This window comes from Podarcis raffonei, chromosome 13, assembly GCF_027172205.1.
Source record: "Podarcis raffonei isolate rPodRaf1 chromosome 13, rPodRaf1.pri, whole genome shotgun sequence".
Taxonomy (NCBI): Eukaryota; Metazoa; Chordata; class Lepidosauria; order Squamata; family Lacertidae; genus Podarcis; species Podarcis raffonei.
Genome location: NC_070614.1, coordinates 8975364 through 8993245, shown reverse-complemented (window position 1 = coordinate 8993245; position 17882 = coordinate 8975364). Strand labels below are relative to the sequence as shown.

Genomic DNA, 17882 nt, shown 5'->3' with positions numbered 1-17882 from the left:
CTTCACTATAAGGAAAGAAGAAGCCAAAATGGAGGGAGCTGTGGCGCCAGTTGGGCAAGGAGAAACCCCAGCGCTCCAGCTAACATTACAGGACTTATGGCAACAGAACTTACAGTTGAAAAGTCAAGTCGACGTACTATCAGCAGCATTGGGAGAACATAGAGCCATGTTGCAAGCGACGCAGGGAGATAGAGCGAGTAAAACATTTACTGTACGTCTGCGTAGCTTCAAGGGAGAAAGCTCTGAATACATGGCTTTCAAGACAGAAATTTCTTACATAATAGGGATAAAGAATTTCAATCTGAGCAAGAGAAGGTTGCTTATGTGATTAATTTCTTGGAAGGGAGGGCTAAGGACTGTGTTATACCCCTAATATCTAGGAGGGATGCCGCCCTAGGAAATCTACAAATTTTTCTGCAGTATCTAGACACGATTTTCTTAGACCCTGCACATGAAACAACCACAGCTAGGCAGCTGTTGAGAATGAGACAAGGAAAGGACACTGGGGGAGTTTATTGGTCCAACTTTAGTTTGCTGGTGCAGAAATTAAAATGGGATCTGAATTCCCCAACAGTTGCAGCCCTTTTTAGGGAAGGACTGAATAATGAGATTTTAGACCAATTGGCCCAAATGCCAGAACCTAGTTCCTTGGACTCTCTGGTCCGAACGTGCCTGCAATTGAGGAGGAGGAAGAGGGGCTTAGGGAAGGGGTGATGTCAGGGAAGAGTTAGAGTTAGAAGATTCCAGTTTCCCAGAGGGAGAAAGCATTCCCCAAGGGGGAAAGGAGAGCAGTGAATTGAAGAGAAGAGAGCAAGAGGAACAACAGGGAGGGACCGGCTGTTCCCAGGAAAGGCAAGGGTTCAGTTCTAGCTCAGATTCAGAGGACGGGAGATACAAGCCAGCTCTAGCCAGGAGGTTAGAAAAAAGAGTGGGAAAGCGAAGGGAAGGGCGCCTTCGCCATTTTGAGAGTGGCTGGTCATGGAAAAGCAGAGCTCAGAAGGTATCTGAAAGAAGTGACTCTGAGGAAGAATAGTTAAGAACCGTTTATAAGAAGGTTTTGTTAATACGCAATAAAAAGTTTTATAAAAGAACAAGAAGCATTTGTGTGGTGATCTGAAGAGGACAACGACCAGTTCTGACATTGAGTTTAGGACATCTGACCATGAGGGTGAGATTTAGAAGGAGGCAGATGGGGCTCGTCAACCTGGGAAGGTAGCCCATCAATTAATAATAATAATAATAATAATAATAATAATAATAAATTTATTTATATTCTGCCTTCCCCAGCCGAAGCCAGGCTCAGAGCGGCCAACAACAAAAAAAGTAGCACAACATTCTAAAATCCATTCATTCTAAAATCAGTTCAAATCAAATTAATGGCAACCATTGGGCTAGAGTTCTGTGAGGATTGCCAAAGGAGGGGGTCAGACTGTGCCTTGGCCAAAGGCCTGGTGGAACAGCTCTGTCTTGCAGGCCTTGCGGAAAGATGTCAAGTCCCCCAGGGCCCTAGTCTCTTGTGACAGAGCGTTCCACCAGATCGGAGCCACAGCTGAAAAGGCTCTGGTTGAGGCCAGCCTAGCCTCCCTGTGACATAGCAGGAGAGCCGGTCCCGTAGGTACGAGGGTCCTAGGCAGCTCCACATAGAGTGAGTTACAATAATAAAATCTGGAGGTGACCGTCACAGTGGCTAGGTCAGGGCGAGAGAGGTAAGGAGCCAACTGCTTAGCTTGGTGGAGATGAAAAAATGCTGCCTTTGTTATAGCTAGAAGATATAGATATAGCTATATCTAGAAGGTGACAGCAGTCACGAAATTAAAAGACGCCTGCTTCTTGGGAGAAGGGCAATGACAGGCCTAGACAGCATCTTGAGAAGTAGAGACGTAACCTTGCCAACAAAGGTTTGTATAGTTCAAGCTATGGTTTTCCCAGTAGTGGTGTATGGAAGTGAGAGCTGGACCATAAAGAAGGCTGATCGCCGAAGAAGTGATGCTTTTGAATTATGGTGCTGGAGGAGACTCTTGAGAGTCCCATGGACTGCAAGAAGATCAAACCTCTCCATTCTGAAGGAAACCAGCCCTGAGTGCTCACTGGAAGGACAGATCCTGAAGCTGAGGCTCCAATACTTTGGCCACCTCATGAGAAGAGAAGACTCCCTGGAAAAGACCCTGATGTTGGGAAAGATGGAGGGCACAAGGAGAAGGGAGCGACAGAGGACGAGATGGTTGGACAGTGTTCTCGAAGCTACCAGCATGAGTTTGACCAAACTGCGGGAGGCAGTGGAAGACAGGAGTGCCTGGCGTTCTCTGGTCCATGGGGTCACGAAGAGTCGGAAACGACTAAACAACAACAAAATATCTAGAAGGAACACTGATCCTCAACCTCCCCTGCCTTGCGGGTTATCTTCGGGAGAAGAAAAGACTAAGGAGTAAACCCTACACAAATTGAGAGTGGAGTCCCTAAGACGGTTGGATGGCACCTTGTACGCCTCCTTCCATCAACTCCTGCAGCCAAGCTGGTGCCAAAGTATTGCTCTGCTTTCCTTTGGACCACATCAGCGAGACCAAGAGAGTGGTCTTATCATCTAGGCAACCCAGGACCTCCAGACGCGCTTGTGCCTTAGGGAGCTGCCTAACACAGCTATTTCATCATCATCATCATCATCATCAAACCTTTTATTGGCATCACATACAAACATCCAAAACAAATCAATACAGAATCACCACTTCCCCAGTGGCACAAAACATTTGCTAAAAGAAAGGAGGCAGAGCAGTTTATCGTCACATCTCTTGGTCTCCAGGGAGATCAGACGTCGGCAGTCTATTTCGACGACAAAAAAACCAAATAGAGATATTTAGCCACTAACTTGGTGAGCTCCTGATCATTCCCCAGTAAAATGTATGACCTCCGACTCTGGTTTCCATTTGGGGATACTGTACAGAGTTGATCTAGAAATTGCTGACGGAGATCAGCATATAGTTTACAATTGAGAACCATATGTGTAAGGCTTTCCACCAGGTGGTCTTCAGATGGGCAAGTTCTTTCTCCTTCCACCCTGCCTGAGAACCTTCCCCACAGGAGGTCTGATGGATTTGAATTAAACCTGGCCAGCGAAAATGCCCTTCTTTCTTGAGGGTTAAGCAGAAATTCAAGGTAATTGTGGTTAGTTTCATGCGCTTAAGAAAGTTGAAAATAAAGAGGGGAGCATGTTTTCTCTGCTGCTACTGTAAGTTCCTGCCGTTCAATATCCCACAACCTAGTTTTTATTATAGCCTTTGCAGATGGTAGGGACATCGATTGCAAAAGTTCCACTGACAGCCCAAGTTGCTGTACCTTCTTGTTAAACTGTTGTAGCCCTGGGGAAAGAAAGGGGTCTAACAAAACTTTGTTGAGGAGACGATCTTTATCTGATGTAAGGCAGATGTTTAACCAGCATAGGAAAAATCTCGTCCAGGCGACAGTCTCTACCTTGTGTTGACCTCCCTCTAGGCACAAGGCTGCATAGGGTACACAATGTGGGACAGTAAAAATCTTGAAGAGGAAAGCTGCCTGCCCTCGTTCTACCAAATGGGTAAACCCTGGCAGCCAGGCTGGAATACCATAGAGCAACTGAGCTATAATTTTGGCGTTGAAGACCTTAAGGGCAGAAGGGATATTCGAATTACCTCGTTATGAAAAAGCACATTATGGCCTGCATAGACATCTTACTGGCATTCACCGAACGCAGCTATTTGACTTCACTCCGTTGTCTCTTGAGACAGGCACATGCCAATAACAGTTGGTGCAGAAGTCCTCAAAAGTGACAAGGCCACAAAACAGTGCTTCTGGTTTCTCTGCTGAAAGGCCTGTGCACTTTTAGAGGTCCAGTGAAACACCAGTTACCCAATTTCCCCTAGGTGGATTAGTTATACCAAAATGAACAGAGCATTGAAAGGTTTATTGTGGCAATAGTATAATAATGCACTCGAGTGTCTTTCGCTTTTTTTTATTTAGGAAAGATTGAAATTGCAAAACATCACCGATTTGTCACCGTGAGAGGACTGACCAGCACAGGAAATCAAAGGGCCAATTAGGGATGAGATATCTGTGGCTTTTCAGATGGGCACCGTGCCACTTTTCAGACGGACTCTCAACTCCCTTTGGCTCCTGCCATGCTGTCAGGGATGATGGACACTGCCGTGTAACAACAACTAGACGGCCCATCCTTGCCTAATTAAATGCGTAGTTCCCCATTGGGATGTACTTAATAGGAATAAATAGATATTATGAATGGGTGGGAAATCTTGCTCTCAAATCAAACAGAGGACAGACAGGAGACAAGACTCATACATTTCCCCTGCTACTGTCATCTTCGCCTTGCACTTCCCTCTGTCAGGATTCCCATGTTTTTCAATGAAACAGCATAGTACCGAGGACAGAATTCCTTTTTCCGAGAACCTCAGCTCCCAGCAAATTTTTTTTTAAAAGATATTTATTAAGTTTCCAATTTTATACAAACAAAAAGAAAAAAGCAAAAAGAAAGAAAAACACATACAGTTCTCAATACTTAATTTTCAATGACATATTTCCCTGACCTCCTCATACCTCCCCTTCTTGTATTCCAATTCAAATTATTTACTCAGCAAATCCTTATCTCAAAACATTACAGCTGAAAACCCCTTAATTTCAATCCAACATCATTCAACGTTCTTTAATTTTACAATGTTTCTGTAAATAGTCCTTAAATTTCTTCCAATCTTCTTCCGCCGACTCTTCTCCCTGGTCACGGATTCTGCCAGTCATTTCTGCCAATCCCATACAGTCGATCATCTTCATCTGCCATTCTTCCAGAGTGGGTAAATCTTGCGTCTTCCAATACTTTGCAATAAGGATTCTTGCTGCTGTTGTAGCATACATAAAAAACGTTCTGTCCTTCTTTAACACCAATTGGCCGACCATGCCCAAGAGAAAGGCCTCTGGTTTCTTCAGGAAGGTATATTTAAATACCTTTTTCAATTCATTATATATCATTTCCCAGAAAGCTCCCAGCAAATTTCTAGTGGTTAAGCTGTGATCTTGCGCTCCAAACTCTGAGCAATGCCTGTTGAAATTTCAGAAGCCTGATGGGTGGCTGAGTAAGAAAGAATAGTGGTTAATAGCAGAGCTTCATGGCTTGCATAGTTCTATTACCGAGAGAATTGGAATAAACAATGCAAATTTTCTCAAGTTGCATGCGTAAGTTACAGAAGTGTCATTTGAACCTGATTAATGGGCTTGCTCCATTCCCTCCACATTTTCTCTGGAATCGGCTGCAAATCACACCAGAAATGCTCCTGGGTATTAGCTGTCTCTTCAGTACCAGGAGCTCACTTACATATGGGCTGTTTGTAGAACCAGGACGCCTGGATTTCTGGTTACGCATCCCCTCTGGGTTCTTTCGTGGTATGAGAGGTGGGAGGTGTTGTAGCTAGGCTGTCTAGAGGAGACTCGCTCGTCGTAATCGCTGGGTAGTCACTTCCTCGGGTCTCTGAATCGGGTCCCAAGGGCTTGGCGTGAGGGAATGCAGCAGGGATGCTACTAGGCCGGGGCAAGTAGCTTGGAGAGTGGATCTTCAGGAAAGTAAACGGTGATGTGGCTCCAAGGAGGTCTTCTCTTACACTCGGCTTCATCGTGCTGGATGCTGGAACGCTTGGAGCCTTCATTGCCAACATGTCTGTTTGCCTCCTGGGGATTTTTGCCATTGTGTGGAGCCATCGGCTGGGCTGTGAAGAAAATGCAGGAACTGTGAACACGCTGGACTGAAACATTTATGGTGAGAGTTGTCAACCAATAGAAGCCAACTTACTCAAACCAACTGGCTCATCAAATCAAGAGTTTGCATATTACCAGTTGGCAACAGCATGGTGCTGATAACATCCAAGGTTGTAGGCTCAAGCCTCATTGGGGAAAGTTACATATTCCTGCATTGCAGGGGTTGGACATAATAATAATAATAATAATAATAATAATAATAATAATAATAATAATAATTTTTATTTATACCCCGCCCTCCCCAGCCAAGGCTGGGCTCAGGGCGGCTAACAAGCAATAATAAAAACAAGTTGAGTGAATACAACTTAAAATACAACATTAAAATATTGAAACATTAAAATATTAAAATGTAGCCTCATCGCAGGAGGAGAAAGGAAAAGAAAAAAGAAAGAGAGGGAGGGAGGGAATCAAATTGGCTCCAAGCCAAAGGCCAGACGGAACAACTCTGTCTTACAGGCCCTGCGGAAAGAAATCAGATCCCTCAGGGCCCCGGTCTCATGAGGCAGAGCGTTCCACCAGGCCGGGGCCAATGTTGAAAAGGCCCTGGCTCTGGTTGAAGCTAATCTAGCTTCCTTAGGGCCTGGGAGCTCTAGGGGGTTGCTATTTATGGACCTTGAGGCTCTCCATGGGGCAGACCGGGAGAGGTGATGATGATCCTCAGGGTCCCCCCAAACTCTACAATTCTATGATTCCAACCTCAGTACAGATGCTTGTTGAAAGCAAACGAGCTGAGGAAATGGAGGTGTGAAATTGAAAAGTCTCCAGCACAAGTGTTGCCTCTGCCATGAACTCCCTTAGATGGACTTAGGCAAGCTACTCATCTCTCAGCCTTAGGCTCCATTTGCAACATGGGCGGTAATGTTGATCTGCCTTACAAATAGAATTGCCAAATATTGTAATACAGTGGTACCTCAGGTTAAGTACTTAATTCGTTCCGGAGGTCCGTTCTTAACCTGAAACTGTTCTTAACCTGAAGCACCACTTTAGCTAATGGGGCCTCCTGCTGCCACTGGAGCACAATTTCTGTTCTCATCCTGAAGCAAAGTTCTTAACCCGAGGTAATATTTCTGGGTTAGCGGAGTCTGTAACCTGAAGCGTATGTAACCCGAGGTACCACTGTATACGACTTAAAATTGTTACTCATTGAAGGAGGGAAAAGCCATCTTTAATATATATATTTAATTCTGCATGGCAGTAAACACACCAGAAGTAAAATGGCCTCTTAAGTAAGACATTTAATAGTCTCCCTGATTATTAAGTTTCCTTTAACCCTGCAGCCCTTTGTCCACCCTTCTCATACACTGGGATTTGGGGCTGTTGGGACGAAAATGCTCTCTGCCTGTTCTGCTAAGGTATTCTGGAATACAGATAGAATCTAGCTATCCCAGCTTGCATACCCCGAGTATATAACACATTTCTCAGGTGTACGGATCCAGGCCACTCTTGCAGCTAGGAGCAAAGGATAAGGATCTGCTCCAAAGCATCGCTGCGGTTTGAAAGAATTCGTTGCTGAGTATTGTCACCTCAAGAGCTTTTCAGCACATTTTTAGTGCGCTGTATTCAACCTAACTTCCCACAAGGTGGCACTGTGTTTCTGAGAATACGCTACAATTTTAAGACCTGGGAAAATGCAGTACAGTGGTACTTCGGGTTAAATACTTAATTCGTTCCAGAGGTCCGTACTTAACCTGAAACTGTTCTTAACCTGAAGCACCACTTTACTAATGGGCCTTCTGCGGCTGCTGCTGCGCCGGAGCCCGATTTCTGTTCTTATCCTGAAGCAAAGTTCTTAACCTGAAGCACTATTTCTGGGGTAGTGGAGTGTGTAACCTGAAGCATATGTAACCTGAGGTACCACTGTACAGCCATACCTCGCATTACGTTTGCTTCACGTTGCGGCTTGTCAGGTTATGAACATGGCAAACCTGGAAGTGTTTACTTCCAGGTTCGCCGCATGCGCAGAAGCGATCTGCGCACTTCGCGCATGCGCAGTAGTAACACTCTACTTACTGACTTTTCGAGGTCCAAACAGCACCCCAAAACAGATTGCGTTCGTAAGTAGAGGTACCACTGTACTTCTCGCTCCAGCACTGCCTTCAATACTGTTCTATTTTTTTCCCCAAATGCTTTTTATTAAATTTTCAAAAACAAATTTAAATAATACATAAACTCTTACATTCAACATTTTAGTATTTTCTTATTTACCCTGCACTATATCGCGCTCGGACTTCCTTCCTTCCTTGCTTCGGCTTTCATAAATTAACATCCACTCTTACGGATTCTTATTTACACTCCACCCACATCACAAGAATTATGTTAAACCTGCTAAAGTTTTTAAACTTCTACAATTATTCCATATATGCACTACAAATTTACTCCATTCTTCCCTTCAATACTGTTCTAAAACACACTGTGTGATTTGCGGCTAGGCAAATGTCATCAGCAATTGCTGGATGCAGCACAACACTGAGAAGCTGTAGGCATTACAGATGCAGGAAAACAGCCCTCATCATGCTTATCTGCCTTGTCTGAAATACTTTTTAAGTATCTCGTACCTACGGGACCAGGAACGCGGGTGGCACTGTGGGTTAAACCACAGAGCCTAGGGCTTGCCGATCACAAAGTCGGCGGTTTGAATCCCCGCGATGGGGTGAGCTCCCATTGCTCAGTCCCTGCTCCTGCCAACCTAGCAGTTCGAAAGCACGTCAAAGTGCAAGTAGATAAATAGGTACTGCTCCAGCGGGAAGGTAAACGGCGTTTCCGTGTGCTGCTCTGGTTCACCAGAAGCGGCTTAGTCATGCTGGCCACATGACCCGGAAACTGTACGCCGGCTCCCTCGGCCAGTAAAGCGAGATGAGCGCCGCAACCCCAGAGTCGGACACGACTGGACCTAATGGTCAGGGGTCCCTTTACTTACGGGACCACCTCTTACTTACGGGACCATGCCCCACGGAGGACCTTATGGTCCGCAAATAATAACGTCTTGGAGGTCCCAAGCCTCAAGGAGATTAGACTGGCCTCGACCAGGGCAGGGCCTTTTCGGCTGTGGCCCCGGCCTGGTGAAACGCTCTGTCACAAGAGACCAGGGCCCTGCAGGATTTGACATCTTTCCGCAGGGCCTGCAAGATAGAGCTGTTCCGCCAGGCCTTTGGTCAGGGTTCGGTCTGACTCCCCCTTCCCTTTCATAAGAACTTACATGAAAATGACCTCCCAGTTTCTCTCACAGGCCCATATAAATTCAGCAGAAACAGTTGGGCCTGGTGAGCATTGCAGGACCCCAACCCTAATTTGCGGGTTGCCATCTGATTGGATTTTATTCTGATCCAGATCTGATTTTAGGATGTATTTTAATTGCTTGCTCAATTTTATGCTAATGTGTTAATACATTTGATGTTAGCCGCTCTGAGCCCGGTTTTGGCCAGGGATGGCGGGGTATAAATAAAAATTATTATTATTATTATTATTATTATTATTATTATTATTATTGACCTCTCAGCAGGGCTTGCTCCCAAGGCTTGCATGTTCCCCACTGGGAAGATATTAAAAGTCTTACTTCGGATCTGCTAAAATACGCCTAGCCATGTGTAACATTTGAATTTGGAACACATGACACCCCCCCAAAAAAAAATCCTGGGAAATTTAGTTTTCCCCTCACAGAACCCTTGACAAACTACAGTTCCCAGATTCTTGGTGGGGGAGTCAATACTGTAGCTTCACAGTAGTACCTCGAGTTAAGTACTTAATTCGTTCTGGAGGTCTGTTCTTAACCTGAAACTGTTCTTAACCTGAAGCACCACTTTAGCTAATGGGGCCTCCTGCTGCTGCCGCGCCACCGGAGCACGATTTCTGTTCTCATCCTGAAGCAAAGTTCTTAACCCGAGGTACTATTTCTGGGTTAGCGGAGTCTGTAACCTGAAGCGTATGTAACCTGAAGCGTATGTAACCTGAGGTACCACTGTAAATGGATGGTGTGTATCCAGCCATTGTGTGCTCAAATTGCTTTTATCCCTCCACAGGGCAGCAGTGGCTACTTTTTTGTTTTTCAGGTTGAAAATTTTCCCAGGTTTGCCTTGTTTCCAGGTAGCTGTGAGGGCCCCAGCACCTGTCCTCAGTGCTTCATTATTATGTATGCCATCACAATTTTATATCCTGTGCATCACATTATAAATCACAACACAGTTCTAAGCCCCGTTATGTCCTATTGGTAATTTTCAGTGTAGGTGAAATAATATATCAGGAGCCTTGTATTAAAATAAAATAAAAAGTCACCTGTTTAGGAATCTTACAGGCGTAGTTACGAGAACTGACTTAAAAACAGGAAGCTGGACTCAAATCTCAAATTGCTTGATTTTTCCCAACCAGAAGCAAGGGCAGCTGAGCAAATATTAAAACAGTGAGGAAGGAATGGATGTTGCTGTGAAACACACAGGGAGTATTCAGCAAAGTTTTACTCGCAGAAGACCCACTGAAATCAGCAGAGCTTGCTTAGTGATGTTCATTCGCTTCAGTGGGTCTACTTTGAGTAAAACTTAGTTGAACGCTGCCTCCGCAGGGGGCTGTTCTGGTGGCAGGGACATTATTTTCTCACTTTCTTTTTTATTTTTTTCCTTACTATTAAAGATTTTCGTGATTTACAAATTTTCTCACTTTCTGACACCCCCTTCTCTCTAATTCCTTCTTCCTCCTCACCCAGGAGGCTAGCAAGGGAGGGACAGATCCTGCTCAACGCATGACCCCTTTTTAAAGTAGGCCAAACAGCAACGTGCCGCATTAAGCCCTCGGGTTGCCCATCCCTGGGCGAGACAAAAACAAGTTTACAGGTAAATTACCAGTCTCGGGAACGTGCAGCGACTTGCCCGGTAGCCTAGGCCACCGCTGCTGTCACTGCTGTCTGCAAAAGGCAGTCGAGCTCCACTCTGTAGGGGAGAAACAGAGGAACAGAAAAGTCAGGATTCATGCCGCCTTCTCCCGATGGATCTGGCATGACGTCTAAAATCTGCAAAACAAGGTATTAGTCCTCATTTTCCCTCCCGTGAGTTTTGGAAAGAAACATCAGTGCTCTCAGATTGCCATAGCTGTCAACTTTCAGATTTGGAAATAACGGATCAGCAGCCTCGAAAATAAGGGATCAGCAGCCTCACCTGTCCCGGGGACAGTCTACGGGATATCTAACAATCCAGGATAGCAGCGGGAAACGGCACTGGAATCAGGGAATTTCCCGCAAAAAAAGGAAAGGTTTACAGCTATGCAGATTGCTGCCCCAAGCAGGTGAACAGTATATACTGTATTTTTTGCTCTATAAGACTCACTTTTTCCCTCCTAAGAAGTAAGGGGAAATGTGTGTGCGTCTTATGGAGCGAATGCAGGCTGCGCAGCTATCTCAGAAGCCAGAACAGCAAGAGGGATCTCTGCTTTCACTGTGCAGCGATCCCTCTTGCTGTTCTGGCTTCTGAGATTCAGAATATTTTTTCCTCTTGTTTTCCTCCTCCAAAAACTAGGTGCGTCTTTTGGTCTGGTGCGTCTTATAGAGCGAAAAATGCGGGTATTTAATGAACATCGGCTTCAACTCTAAGATAGCAGCAGACTTTTAATTTTTAGGAAAGGGCTAGGCAGCTTTTCTGGGGGGAGTTTGGAGATTAGCAAACACTTACGCAAAGCTGTTGCGGCAGGATCACCTGTGGGAAAGTGGAAGAAAGGGAAACATAAAATACTGGTCAACCTTATTTCCCTTTTCTGTCCTGCTAATACTGCCTCCATTTTCGGTGTCTGCACCCCAAGGGGGTATTTGCACCTTCCACTTCCTAAACAGACCGAAATGCTGCTTTATTTCCCCACCGCCGCTTGTATTTTGTGCGTAATTTATTATTTCATGTATTTATGCATCGTTTCCACCTCTCTCAGAGTGAGGGAGGTACAAGATATAGCCAAAACAGTTAAAACCCAAACAGAAAACAGTAATTGGGGGGAAAGACAGACAGGTTTATCGGTAAAACTGTTCTGTATGTATGATCTGAGCAGTGTCTCGGAATACATTGCAAAATTCCAATTTGCTTTCATTCCAAACTAGCAGCGATTGGTGTAAGAGATTCATTATACCTGCTGCGGGAAAGGTTTGTAGCTGTTGACTCTTGAGACACGTTGAAGGACAAGGGAAGGAAAAGTTATTTTCATATGTCCATGTTTAAACGGAGGTCTTTTGAGGGCCCTAGGCTGCTGACATAAAAAAATCTATATATTTAGCTTTTATTTATTTCTTAAATTTGCATTCCCGCCCTTCATCCGAAGACCTCAAGGCAGTTTGCAGCAGAAAAATGCAAGTTAAAAACAAGAAATACATAATAAAAACAAGAACAAAACTAGCTAACAACTTCCCAAGGCAAGACTCTCTGGGGAGAGTATTCCACAAACTGAGAGCCACTGCAAAAAAGAGGTAGTTTTTGGCAAAACGTAAGGGGGCAATAAGGAAACAAGAGGGGGAGGAACTTTAGAAAAGACGGGGGGAAATTCGTGGGCTATTTGAAATGTTATTGTACACATATAGGTTCACTAGCAGGATTAACTTAAACCAAACAGTTAAAATTAATGTTAAAAGCTAACTAGGGAGTAATTATTAATCAGAGTAATGAAGGAGATGCAGTGTTATAAATTAAAAAAAATAAGAAACTGCAAAAGGAGTGGGGAGTCAAATAACAATAACAATAACAATAACAATAACAATAACAATAATAATAATTTATTATTTTTACCCCGCCACTCTGGGCGGCTTCCAACAAAGATTTAAAACACATTATTTATTATTATTATTATTATTATTATTATTATTAATAATAATAATAATAATAATAATAATATACCACTCTATATCCAGTATATAATCAAAACAACAACCCAATAATGCCCCCCCCAAAAAAACCCAATCCACGTTATATTTTTGTGGAAAATATTGGATTGTATCTATGTCAAAATATTGTGTGAAAATAGAATAATAAAATTCATTTAAAAAACAAAAGAGGTAGTTTTACCTCTTAATATGACAGTATCTATCAGCTAACAAAATATATGTCTTTTACCAAATCACATTCTTTTATTTGCTTACATTTGCAGGTGGGAGGGGAATATGTGTGTGTGTGTGTGTGAACATTTTGGCCCAATAAGCATGAAAACAAGTTGCAATACTTATCAAATGCCCCCAAATTAACAAGTGTCTACAACCTGAAGCCCCTTTTCAGCATGAGGTCCTGGCCAAATGGCGCCCCCCTCCGCCCTGTGTTTAAACATACAGATGTTTCTATGCACTAGGCGCACATGTAAAAATAATGCCTTTGTGATTATCTGCAGAGTTTTTTTTGCAACACACACACTCTATTTCTGCACTTGTTTTCAGAGTGGCAGTGGTTTTAATTCATATTTCCTTACACAGCAGGTCACAGTGGTGCTTTAAAGTCCCTTTAAAAGCAGCTAGAGGCTGCCTTCAGAAGGGAAGCAATATTTTACATAGTTTAAAGCTCTGGAGTTAATGGGCTATACATCATTTCGCTGCTTTATTGCTGAAGGGTGGCAGTCCTCCTGAATGACAATGCATAGCTGTCAACTCTCCCTTATTTGGCGGGAAACTCCCTTATCCCAGCGCTGTGTCCTGCTGCTGTCCCTTATTGATGATGTCCCTTAAATTTCCCGGGTTTCAAAGGAAGCAGCTCCTCTCCCTCCCTCCCTGACGGCCAGGGAGGAGGGAGGCTCCAACTGTGTTGCTTCGCTGCGTTGCTCACCCAGTAAGGAGTCTAAGAACGACTGGGGGGTGGAGCTTGCATGCCTTGTGCCGATCAAATCAGCCATGTTGCCTGGGGACTCGTCTTTGCTCAGCGCTTCCCAGCTGAGAGGTGACGGTGGTTTCCCTTGCTGCATCCCTTTTGCCGGGTTGCTGCGCTGTGGGAACCACCGCTTGAGGCTTTGTTTGGCTGCTGGCTGGGCTTTCTGCCTTTGGCTGGGAGGGGCTCAGAAGTCGAACCTACCTGTGCCCTGAAAATCCCTTATTTTGGCTGCTGATCCCTTATTTTTGAGGCTGTTGGTCCCTTATTTTCAAATCTGTAAGTTGACAGCTATGGACAATAGTCTGGCCAGTATGGGAGGCGGAAAAAGCTTGAATGGATCAAAGAAAGATAAAATTTTTGCTATCCAGTTTATCTTGTGTACAATTAGGATATTATAAGAGGCGCTATTTCCCTTGATGAAGTGTAATTATACTTGAAACATGTTTCACAACATCTCTTTTGATGTTGACCTCCATGTTTCGTTAAGGGAGTTAAAATGCATATGCATTAATGTTAATTAAAAGTTAATTTAATTGTGATTTAAAATTTAATTTTAATGTATTTAATTGCTCGATCGATTAATTTTAATTAAAATTTCAATTCTAATTAAAGTGTGTATTAATTTTAACACAACAGTAGCTGCTGCTGAACTTTGCACTTACCAGTTTTGCATAGTGAGCCCCGTGGTTTGAAACGGGATAGGTTGCCACAATCTGCCCAAGAAATAGAAACAGAATATATGCAAGATGTCAATATGTGGTGATCATTAGGGACAGTGCTATTTTTCTAGAAAAAAGAGGGGCCAGAATAGAGTTCCAGCTGGAAAAAAGCTCTGATTAGGGGCATCCATCCTGCCGAAGGGATTTTGGAATATCTTATGCACCTGGAAAGAGATGGCTGAGCCATTTTTTTTTTACCAATTAAATGTAAGGAGATAAGGCTCTTTGATGCGTCTTTTAATCCATTTAATCTGGATCTACCCTTTTTCAGAGAAGTTCAGTAAGCAAAAACAAAAAACCTGTAGCTAATTTTTCATTTCCAAAGGAAGACCCCTTTCTTTGCAAATACAGTCGTACTTTGAAAGTCAAACAGAATCCGTTCCAGAAGCCTGTTAAACTTCCAAAATGTTCGGAAACCCGAACACAGCTTCTGATTGGCTGCAGGAAGCTCCTGCAGCCAATCGGAAGCCGCAGAAGGCCCGTCAGACGTTCGGCTTCTGAAAATCGTTCGAAAACTGGAACACTGATATCCGGGTTTCGATCATTCGAGAGCCAATTTGTTCAGGAGCCAAGGCGTTTGAGATCCGAGGTGTGACTGTATACATTATCATCTTATTAATCATCTAATTAATCATCTAATTAATAACAGCATAGCCTGCTTTCCTGTTAAGGACTTTTAACGATTTCCTACCAACACCGGCCCTACCGTTAGACAGTGTGAAGCAGAACCCACAGTCAGTAAATGCTGGAGGAGGTGGACACATGTACCTTGCGGTCTGCCCTACACCCCCTAAGTGAGTCTGCTGCCCTCAGGAAGATGCTGTCCTGTTGTCAAGAGGACAATAAAATAATCAGTGAGGTTTATTGACAGGTCAATAAAAAAAATCAGTATGGCGTGAGCAAATTTTTATTCTGAAAGTGAGGCTCGGAGAAAAAAAGTTTCAGCACCACTGGCATAACGTCCAATCACCCATCTCAGAGTCCTACTTGCAAGTAAGCATACTACAGGCTTTGAATCGGTAAAGGTAAAAGTAAAGGACCCCTGGATGGTTAAGTCCTGTCAAAGGCGACTATGGGGTTGCGGCGCTCATCTTGCTTTCAGGCCGAGGAGGGAGCTGGCGTTTGTCCACAGACAGCTTTCCGGGTCATGTGGCCAGCAGGATTAAACTGCTTCTGGCGCAACGGAACACCGTGACGGAAACCAGAGCACATGGAAATGCCGTTTGCCTTCCCGCCGCAGCGGTACCTATTTATCTGCTTGTACTGGTGTGCTTTCGAACTGCTGGGTTGGCAGGAGCAGGGACAGAGCAACAGGAGCTCACCCCGTCGCGGGGATTCGAACAACCAACCTTCCGATCGACAAGCATAAGAGGCTCAATGGTTTACCAAGGATCAGCAAACTTTTTCAGCAGGGGGCCGGTCCATTGTCCCTCAGACCTTGTGGGGGGCCGGACTATATTTTGGAAAGGAAAAAAATGAATGCATTCCTATGCCCCACAAAAAAAAACCCTTTTAAATAAAAGGACACATTCTACTCATGTAAAAATACGCTGATTCCCGGACTGTCCGTGGGCCGGATTTAGAAGGCGATTGGTCCAGATCCGGCTCCCGGGCCTTAGTTTGCCTACCCAAAGTTTAGACCACAGTGCCACCCGCTTCCCCTTGCTTGATCATTAGGACATATAGGAATCGCAGAGGAAGCTGCCACGTAGCTCAGGTATTGTCTACACTGAATAATAGCAGCTCTCCCGGGTTCTGACTGGACAGGCGTCTCTCCAAGCCCTAATCAGAGATGCTGAGGACTGAAGCACTGGGGAATACTTACCGCAGGAGAAAGAATAATTCCAATTAGAAAATGCAGGTCCATGCGCTTCATCATTGCAAGGACCTGTCAACGAAAGAGCAAAGCGGTATTTTGCCACTTCATTGGCTCCCAGTACGTTTCCAAGCACAATTCAAAGTGTTGGTGCTGACCTTTAAAGCCCTAAATAGCCTTGGTCCTGTATACCTGAAGGAGCGTCTCCGCCCCCATCATTCAGCCCAGACACTGAGGTCCAGCGCCGAGGGCCTTCTGGCGGTTCCCTCGCTGCGAGAAGTGAGGTTACAGGGAACCAGGCGGAGGGCCTTCTCGGTAGTGGCCCCTGCCCTGTGGAACGCCCTCCCAGCAGATGTCAAGGCAGTAAACAACTACAGTCATACCTCGGGTTAAATGTGCTTCAGGTTGAGCGTTTCCAGGTTACGCTCTGCGGCGACCCGGAAGTAACGGAGCGCGTTACTTCTGTGTTTCACGGCTCGTGCATGCGCAGACGCTCAAAATGACGTCACGCGCATGTACGGAAGTGGCGAATCGCGACCCGCGGGTTGAGTTTGCTTCAGGATGCGAACAGGGCTCCGGAACGGATCCCGTTTGCATCCAGAGGTACCACTACTGTATTTTATTTTTAATAGACAACTGAAGGCGGCCCTGTTTAGGGAAGTTTTTAATGTGTGACGCTGTATTGTTTTTAATATTTGGTTGGAAACCGCCCATAGTGGCTGGGAAAACCCAGCCAGATGGGCGGGGTATAAATAATAAATTATTATTATAAATTTTTATACCAAAGAAGCTGTTCATTGGGCTCAGGATTCTGGGTCTACGGTTAAGGGGAGAGTTGAGCTCTTTCTGTTGCCCCCTGTTCAATATCACCAAGTGAAATATTTGTAGGAGGGGAGCGTATCTGGGTGGCACACTTTCTACCTGGGAGAGTGTTATGTACTGAAGTTCTCACCCTGGGCCAGCAGGGGGATACTGTAGATAGTTTTCACTCAGGTCCACATATGCAAATAAGGGATTGAAAGTGACGTTCACTGATTCGATAGTTACAGAAAGTGGTTACTGTTGCGTTCTAGTGGAGCTCTATATAAGCAGGCTGGCTGAACCCTTCAGTTCAGTTCTGTTCTGGCCTGTGAATAAACAAGAGCTGCTTGAAGAATCGCTGTGTCGTCTGATATGTCCACCCACAACTTAATAGAGAGCATTCGGCTATTTGCCCCTCCACAGACACACACGCAGACAGAACTGATGTAGCCTATTTGTTTATTTTGTGACACAAGGAAATCTTGAACAAAAACTGATTTTTTTTAAAAAAAGGAAGAAGTGGTGTAGCCTGGCAATAATGGCTGTTCACTGTTCCTGTTCCTAGAAGGAACTTGGCACTTGGGGTTTTAAACCTACCAAAAACATCTATTTAATATTTGCCAGTGCTTGTAAACTTGCTTGCTTGTTGGACGGTCGAACCAGTCAGGCAAAGCGGTGGTTTTAACGGAGGGTTGAATGCTTTATGGGTAGAATAGCAAGGTATCGATACATGACTTAACTTCGCTGTGGGCCGACGTTGGGTAAACAATAATGTCTACTATATAATCATAATCAGACTGTTTTGCCTGAGTTAGCCACAAAAGAAGAGCAATTGCCTGTGGAGGAACCAGGAAATAGGACCTGAGAACCCGGGGAAAGAGTCCTGGGTTCCCAGAAACTGGTATTCAAAAGTGTTGCTGCCTTTGGCCTTCCAGGAAGGAACTACCGTAT

At 44.5% G+C, this 17882-nt stretch overlaps 1 protein-coding gene across 1 annotated transcript in view; it reads left to right on the top strand.

Moving 5' to 3' along the window:
* The first annotated feature begins 10552 nt into the window (after positions 1–10552).
* The window catches only part of SH2D4A (SH2 domain containing 4A), a 51368-nt gene continuing 44038 nt past the window's right edge, over positions 10553–17882 (top strand). The window contains exon 1 of the mRNA XM_053363068.1: positions 10553–10795. The gene's annotated coding sequence lies outside the window, so the exon portion shown is untranslated. The remainder of the gene's footprint in view (positions 10796–17882) is intronic.